We start from the raw sequence: 8734 nt of genomic DNA on the forward strand, positions 1-8734 counted from the left end.
CTGGACAGGTATACTCTTCTCTGGGTAAAGAACTGGCTGGAGGGCTGTTCCCAGCGGGTAGTGGTTAACGGAGGTAAGGCCGGCTGGTGTCCCGTTACGAGTGGTGTCCCCTAGGGGTCTGTACTGGGGCCTACACTACTACTAATACTGGGGCCTACATTGCTGGTAGAGGGATGATTGGACCAAATGATCTTGGAGGTCCAGATCTTGGAGGACCAGATGATCTTGCCAAGGCGATCAGAGCCTGTTGCTGCCATCTGAGGGAGGCAGAGGGACTGTGTGTGTGAGGTGCGAGCAGGTGGACAACCTGGTCTGCCTGGTGTCAGAGCTCAGGGAGGAGGTGGAGAGGTTGAGGGCTATCAGGGAGTGTGAGCGGGAGATAGACTGGTGGAGCAACTCCCTGCAGGGCCTGAAGGAGAGGTACCAGGGTGAGACACCCCAAATGGGGGTGGACACCCTGCCCTGTCGGACAGAGGGAGGGGATCTAGGAGTTGAGGAGGGATGGAGATAGGTCCCTGCTCAACCTCGCAGGTGACGCCCCCCCCCTACTGCCCCCACCTTCCCAGGTGCGCGTGCACAACAGGTTTGAGGCCCTAGAGCTTGAGAGACCGGTGGGTGAAGATGAGGTAGAAAGTCTACCCAGGAGGATACCTAGGGCGAGGAGGTCGACTCCACGCCTCAAGACTGCCTCCACAAGAAAGAAAGAAGGGTGATAGTAGTAGGCGACTCCCTTCTCAGGGGAACAGAGGGCCCTATTTGTTGGCCTGACCCTACCCATAGGGAAGTCCGCTGCCTCCCTGGGGCCAGGATCAGGGATGTTGCCAGAAAGCTCCCCAACCTGGTTCGCCCCTCTGACTACTATCCGCTTTTGATAGTCCAGGCTGGCAGTGATAATATTGAAGAGAGAAGCCTGAAGGCTATCAAAAGGGACTTTAGGGGACTGGGACAGTTAGTGGATGGAGCGGGAGTACAGGTGGTGTTTTCGTCCATCCCTACAGTAGCAGGGAGGGGTACAGAGTGGACACGGAAAGCCCACCTGATTAACACGTGGCTCAGAGGCTGGTGCCAACACAGAAATTTTGTTTTTTTTGACCATGGGGCACTTTACTTGGCACCCGGCCTGATGGCCGCAGACGGGTCCCTATCTCTAAGGGGAAAACGGATCCTAGCCCAGGAGCTGGCAGGGCTCGTTGAGAGGGCTTTAAACTAGGTAAGAAGGGGGATGGGGCTGAAAGAAAGCTTGTTGGAGCTGTGCCGGGGGAATAATGGCAAGGCTGGGGGAGAAGGCAACGGCTCGACTGAAGTGCATCTACACTAATGCACACAGCATGGGTAACAAACAAGAGGAGCCGGAAGCCATTGTGCAGCGGGAAGGCTATGACTTGGTTGCCATCACGGAAACGTGGTGGGACCACTCTCATGACTGGAGTGCTGCAATGTCTGGCTATAGGCTCTTCAGAAGGGACAGGCAGCACAGAAGGGGTGGTGGTGTGGCTCTCTATATTAGAGAGTGTTTTGATGTTGTGGAACTTGAGGCTGGGACTGATAAGGTTGAGTCTCTGTGGGTTAGGATCAGTGGGAAGGCCAACAAGGCAAGCATCCTGGTGGGGGTCTGTTATAGACCACCGAACCAGGATGAGGAGACGGATGAGGAGTTCTACAGGCAGCTGGCAGAAGTTGTGAAATCGTCAGCGCTTGTTCTCGTGGGGGACTTCAACCTCCCACACATATCCTTGGAAGCACAACGCAGCCCAGAGAAAGCAGTCTAGGAGGTTTCTGGAGAGCCTGGAAGATAGCTTCCTGATGCAGCTGGTTAGAGAGCCTACCAGGGGAGGTGCCCCGCTAGACCTTCTGTTCACAAACAGTGACGGACTGGTGGAAGATGTGGTGGTCGGGAGCTGTCTTGGGCAGAGTGACCACAAAATGGTAGAATTCTCTATTCTTGGCAAAGCCAGTAAGGGGACCAGTAAAACCGCTGTCTTGGACTTCTGGAGGGCTGACTTTGAGCTGTTCAGGACACTGGTTGGCAGAGTCCCTTGGGAGGTGGTTCTGAAGGGCAGAGGAGTCCAGGAAGGCTGAGCACTCTTCAGGAAGGAAATCTTAATGGCTCAGGAGCGGTCTGTTCCCACATGCCCAAAGACAAGCCAGCGCGGAAAAAGACTGGCCTGGCTGAACAGAGAGTTGTGGTTCGAGCTTAGGAGAAAAAAGAGGGTTTATAATCTTTGGAAAAGAGGGCGGGCCATTCACGAGGACTATAAGGCTGTTGTGAGGCTGTGCAGGGACAAAATTAGAAGGGCCAAAGCTCATCTGGAGCTAAATCTGGCTACTGCTGTTAAAGATAACAAGAAATGTTTTTACAAATACATCAACACCAAAAGGAGGACTAAGGAGAATCTCCATCCTTTACTGGATGCGGGGGGAAACTTAGTTACAAGGGATGAGGAAAAAGCTGAGGTGCTTAATGCCTTCTTTGCCTCAGTCTTTAGTGGCAAAACCGGTTGTTCTCTGGATACCCAGTACCCTGAGCTGGTGGAAGGGGATGGGGAGAAGGATGTGGCCCTCACTATCCATGAGGAAATGGTTGGCGACCTGCTACAGCACTTGGATGTACTCAAGTCGATGGGGCCGGATGGGATCCACCCGAGGGTACTGAGAGAACTGGCGGAGGAGCTGGCCAAGCCACTTTCCATCATTTATCGGCAGTCCTGGCTATCAGGGGAGGTCCCAGTCGACTGGCGGCTAGCAAATGTGATGCCCATCTACAAGAAGGGTAGGAGGGTAGACCCAGGGAACTATAGGCCTGTCAGTTTGACCTCAGTGCCACGGAAGCTCATGGAGCAGATTATCTTGAGTGTCATCACACGGCACTTGTAGGGCAACCAGGCGTTCAGGCCCAGTCAGCATGGGTTTATGAAGGGCAGGTCCTGCTTGACGAACCTGATCTCCTTCTGTGACAAAGTGACACGCTTGGTGGATGTCGGAAAGGCTGTGGATGTGGTCTACCTTGACTTCAGTAAGGCTTTTGACACCGTTTCCCACAACATTCTCCTCAAGAAACTGGCTGCTCGTGGCTTGGACTGGCGTACGCTTTGTTGGGTTAAAAACTGGCTGGGTAGGCGGGCCCAAAGAGTTGTGGTGAATGGAGTCAAATCTGGTTGGAGGCTGGTCACTAGTGGTGTCCCCCAGGGCTCGGTACTGGGGCCGGTCCTCTTTAATATCTTTATCGATGATCTGGATGAGGGCGTCCAGTGCACCCTCAGTAAGTTTGCAGATGATACCAAGCTAAGTGTGTGTGTCGATCTGCTCGAGGGCAGGAAGGCTCTGCAGGAGGATCTGGATAGGCTGGACCGATGGGCTGAGGTCAACTGCATGAAGTTCAACAAGGCCAAGTGCCGGGTCCTGCACCTGGGGCGCAACAACCCCAAGCAGAGCTACAGGCTGGGAGATGAGTGGTTGGAACCCTGCCTGGCCGAGAAGGACCTGGGAGTATTGATTGATAGTCGGCTGAATATGAGCCAGCAGTGTGCTCAGGTGGCCAAGAAGGCCAACAGCATCCTGGCCTGTATAAGAAGCAGTGTGGCCAGCAGGTCTAGGGAAGTGATTGTCCCCCTGTACTCGGCTCTGGAGAGGCCGCACCTCGAGTACTGTGTTCAGTTTTGGGCCCCTTGCTACAGGAAGGATGTTGAGGTGCTCAAGAGAGTCCAGAGAAGGGCGACAAAGCTGGTGAGGTGTCTGGAGAACAAGTCTTACGAGGAGCGGCTGAGGGAGCTGGGGCTGTTCAGCCTGGAGAAGAGGAGGCTCAGGGGAGACCTCATCGCTCTCTACAGTTACCTTAAAGGAGGCTGTAGAGAGGTGGGGGTTGGTCTGTTCTCCTACGTGCCTGGTGACAGGACGAGGGGGAATGGGCTAAAGTTGTGCCAGGGGAGGTTTAGGTTGGATATTAGGAGGAACTTCTTTACTGAAAGGGTTGTTAGGCATTGGAATGGGCTGCCCAGGGAAGTGGTTGAGTCACCGTCCCTGGAGGTCTTTAAGAGACGTTTGGATGTTGAGCTTAGTGATATGGTTTAGTGGAGGACTTGTTAGTGTTAGGTCAGAGGTTGGACTGGGTGATCTTGGAGGTCTCTTCCAACCTAGACGATTCTGTGATTCTGTGATTCTGTCTTTTCCAGCCTTCATGATTCTATGATTCTATACCTAGTGATTTCAGTACACCTGGGGGAAAAGATACCAGGTGACTAGTTGGTTGCTTGTCCATTCCATTCCTTATCTGCATTGCAAATGATGCATTTAAGATTACCAAGCCACATCTTCCTTAGGAAGACCGTGCCAGCTTCTGTGGAAGGTCCCATGCCCTCAGCACTGGGGCTGCTCAGGCAGCCATGGGGGTTCCTCCTGCTGAATCAAGCAAGTGGAAGAGAAGCCCCTAAGTGAAATCAGTGTTTACTTATTTTTCAAGTTGTTACTGGGGATCGTTTCCATCTGCCTCAGACAGTTTTGAGAGGAGATCCTTCTGCCAGACACAAAGCAGCCAGTGAATTGCAGCTGTGTCTCAACTGTAGCTGGAGGGGATGGGCTGGGGCAGATGGAAGCAAACATTTTGCCAATACTTGGTTCCTGAGACAGTGTTTAGAGCTCTCTGCTGTCACATCAAATCAGAGGAAGATGTCATGAACTTCTCATGTAAATTCTCTTGTTTCCAAGAGGGCTACATGCTGTCTTCTCTCATGTTCACTTCTTGAAGTGCTCCTCAGCCATGTCTGTAAGAAGGGTACTGGAACTGGAGAAAGGCCACCTACTCTTTAAAGTCACCCTAAACAGAAGTGAGAAGGGCTGTGTGCACCTTACGCAGCTTTTGTTTTCCCTGTTAAACTGTTATCTTGATTCATGAGTCTTCCAACCTTCCTTATCCCACAACAGAGGGGAGTGAACGAGAGAAGCTGTGTGGGTGTTCGACTGCTGGCTAGGGTCAACCCACCACACTCATGTTCTCCACTTGGTTTAGTGGAGCTTCCCTGTCTTCCAAGGAGGAAACGTGTTATTCTCCCTAGAAATGGCATATCTGCTGCTAAGCCCGTTTGTTACACAGGAGTGAAATCCATGAGTTTGAGAGATGCACTGTGTGCACTGAGTAACTCATCTTGCTAATGACCACAGCATTACCAGTGTAAACCAGGAAATAAAAGGGCTTTCTAACACTCTGTGTCACTGAGTCTGAGAGCCAGAGGTGCTGCTTTAGCTTTTATGAACTACTCAAAGGATTCAGTTCCTGGGATTCAAGTTGGCAATCTGCCTGAAGAGGCCCAGCCTACAAGGGGTGTGTGGGCAACACAGGATTTGTTCTTGATTTTATCCAGGTGTTAGTCCTCCTTCTCAAGGGAGGACTAACCTGGGTGCAAAGGGCTCTTTTAATCAGACCCAGAGCAATATGAATGGAATAGACTGATGAAGGTATCTTCTCCAGTACTCCGAGATTACAGCAGAGGCTTTCTGCTGTCTGGTATGTTGTGAGGCCTGGAGCTGTTGATTGCAGAGCACCTTGTGTAGATGCTAGAATCAGTTCCTAATACTAGCTGATGTGTTGTCACCTTTTTGTTTCCTGCACTGATGCAAGATCATCCTCCTGATTATCTAAGAGCTGTACAAATGCAGCATATCGGCATCTGTTTCATTCAGTGCAGTCTCTGTGTTAGCACAGCCATTCTGCTGCTTAGCACCCAGGAGCAGGAAGCTGGAAGTGTTTTGACCCTTGGTCTGCTATCTGTACCAAGATTGTTGTGGTCAGCAATTTCAAGTTTTTCAACCATCTTTCAACCATAATATGTACCCTCAAAACACCTCTGCTAAGTGAGCCAAAAAAAAACTTCAGGAGAGAGAAACTTACTGAAACCAGTGTCAGCGTGTGCAGCAGGGAGCAGTGTTATGCATGGTACATTGCTGTCAGCTGGCCAGGAGGCTTGGAAAAGGAGATGTGTTTGCCATACAGGAAAACTCTTCATACAGCTGCCTTCTCCACAAATTGCCGTTTCTCTGTGATGACACTTTAAAACTGGATTTAAAAAAAAAAAAAAAGAAGAAGAAGTAGTAGAAGAAGAGGAAGTAGCCCTCATCTTTGCCTTGATGGAGGTGGGAGACAGAAACAGGGTTTTTAAAAGGTAGAAGATTTTCCCATTCAGAGAGAACTCAGAGCACCCCCGTGTCTGCTTAGCAGTGTGATATCCAAAGCATTTCTCCAATTAAGCCTGTCTTGTTATGTGTGGTTAAAAGCAACAATCTACAGACTTCAGCTCAGTCCCAAAATATAAACAGCACAGCAGCTTGAGCCACAGCCTTTTTGCTGTGTACGTAGAGTTGCTATCACTTAATGAGACACAGCACTTAATTAATTATGACATGGACAAGTCCCTTCTATCTAAACTAAACCCTAAGCAAACAGCTTTCCAGAGGCAATTACAAACTTGGGTTTTGTTGCAGTCTGTCCTGACACACAAAGATGCTGATGACAGCTATGACAGATATTGCTCTCCAAAGAAGGGTACCTTGGAAAGGGAACCCCAAGCCCGCTGTCAGGCCAGCGCAGGATGCCTACAGCCATCATGCTCCCTGCCTGGCCAGGGACATGGGAATGTCGTGGGGAGTCTCCTCTTTGTGCCCCATATTACTCTGTCTTGTACCTCTCTGTGCAATGCCTCTGGCTCAGGTCAGCTCAAGAACCACAACGAAGAAGATGGGCTGTCCAACAGCAACGAGCTACCTCATTACCAGCTCCTCTGTGGTCTTAGACCCTCTCAGAGAGCATGGTGAGGTGGATCAACACTGCGAAGTCAGAATTAGATTCAGCCTGCTGAAGGTAGAGCCCAGCCTTGCAGAGTATGAAGGAGAGGGAGAAAAAGCCACATGGAAGGGAAAATGGAGAAGAAGCTGTAGCAGGAGGGAGCTGCAGCCCATCAGTAAAATGCACACAGCAAATACTTGTCTACTCATCTGAAACAGATTGTTTCACTGCAAAACATGTAGCTGAAATATGGTAGTAGGCAACCCTCTCTGGGTGGCCCTGCTTAAGCAGGGGGTTTGGACCAGATGACCTCTGGAGCTCCCTTCCAACCTCAACCATTCTGTGATTCTGTGTAAAAGAAGGCAAATGCACCCAGAGCTGACCCAAATGGACTGGGCTTTGTAGTAACTTTGCAGTGGCCTGGGTGGGGCTCAGATTTCTATTGAGCACCTCTTTATTTTTATTGCCCTCCCATTGCCCTCCCTGGGAAAGAGCAGAGCACACTGAGTGGAATGCCCATTTCTCTCAGAGAATTAGGCCTGTGTTGCTTCCTTGCTAAGCTTCACTTTCCTCCAGGGAGCACATAGATAAGTTAAACTCAGCAGCTCTCCAAACACAACTGTTTGGATGATGGAGGTATAAACACAACTGATGCTTTTTCCTAAAGCCCACCTCACTGGAAGATCCTGGGCAGCAGGATGTATGTTGACAAGCCAGCTATCTTCTCAGACACCAGCCATATCCAGCACACACATGAGATCCAGGGTGAGCTGCTTGCATTTTTTACACTGAAGATGTGCATGCAGGATCTGCCTTCAGAAACATCCCTAGCAATTTCAGGTGGACCTCAAAGGTCTATTCAGATGTTAACTGCCATGAGGAGCAAGGCTTCTCAAGCTCATCCATGGAATGGAGTGCCTTGCCTCAGGGCTCTTTCAGGTCACAAACCAGCCATCTCCCTGGGATTGTGGTCAAATCTCCAGGGTTAGATGCCAGAAATTTGGCTTGGCATGAAAATCTCACTAAATGTGTCTCCCCCTCTCTGGCCATCTGTTTGAAAGTAGCCACATTCTCCCTGAGGTTGTTCTGGAAGATCCTTGAATACTTTGGCAAACTCATGAATAAAACATAGCGCTCCCTGAAGCATAGGAGCTATTAGTCAAAGGCCTCATATGGGAAATAGGCTGCATATGCCTCTGCTGGATCTTTAAGATCCCAGCCAGAAAGGGTACCTTTAAGCACCGCCAGCTGGGGCTGAACCACAGCAGCTGGGCAAGCAAAGCAAACGGGAACTCAATTCCTACTTCTGATCAGCAGCCACTGCCCGGGCCCCAGTGCGGTGGTTAATTGGGAAGACAAATGCTATAACCACTAATGTCCTCCCTTCCTTCTCCTTCCCTGGTCTTCTATTGCTGAATACAGTGTCATACAGCGTGGGATATCCCTTTGGCCAGTTTGGGTCAGCTGCCCCTGACTGAGCAGCAGTGTTCAGGCTGTCCATACGTGAACTGCTCCAAGGCCATCCCAGGTTGCACACCACCTACTGGACTGCAAAATGTTTTTCCATCTATTCTCATCATCTGTTTAGGTTAGAGCACTCAGCTGGATGTGTTGTGTCCTGAAATTCAGAAGGATGCAGTCAGGAGAGATGTAAACTGGGAATGCTCCATACGCAAACTAATGAAGTTGTTATTTCATGCCGATCCCATTTATTTCATGCAGGGAGACAGCAGAACAGCACACGCACACACTGATTTTTAAGCAGCTGGACAGACGGACCATCATCTTGCTTTTTTCTAGCCAATTACAGGTAGGACATAAAAAAAAAGAAATCCTCTTCTTTTTCATGTGGAGAATTTCAGATATTCATTTTCTATTCAAAAATTTGTTTTTGGTGTCAAATAGGATTTTGTAGTTCTGAGCACTTTTTCTTTTTCCTTTTCCTTTTGCCTTTTTTTTTTC

The sequence above is a fragment of the Anser anser genome (assembly GCF_964211835.1).
Source record: "Anser anser genome assembly, chromosome: 6".
Lineage (NCBI taxonomy): Eukaryota > Metazoa > Chordata > Aves > Anseriformes > Anatidae > Anser > Anser anser.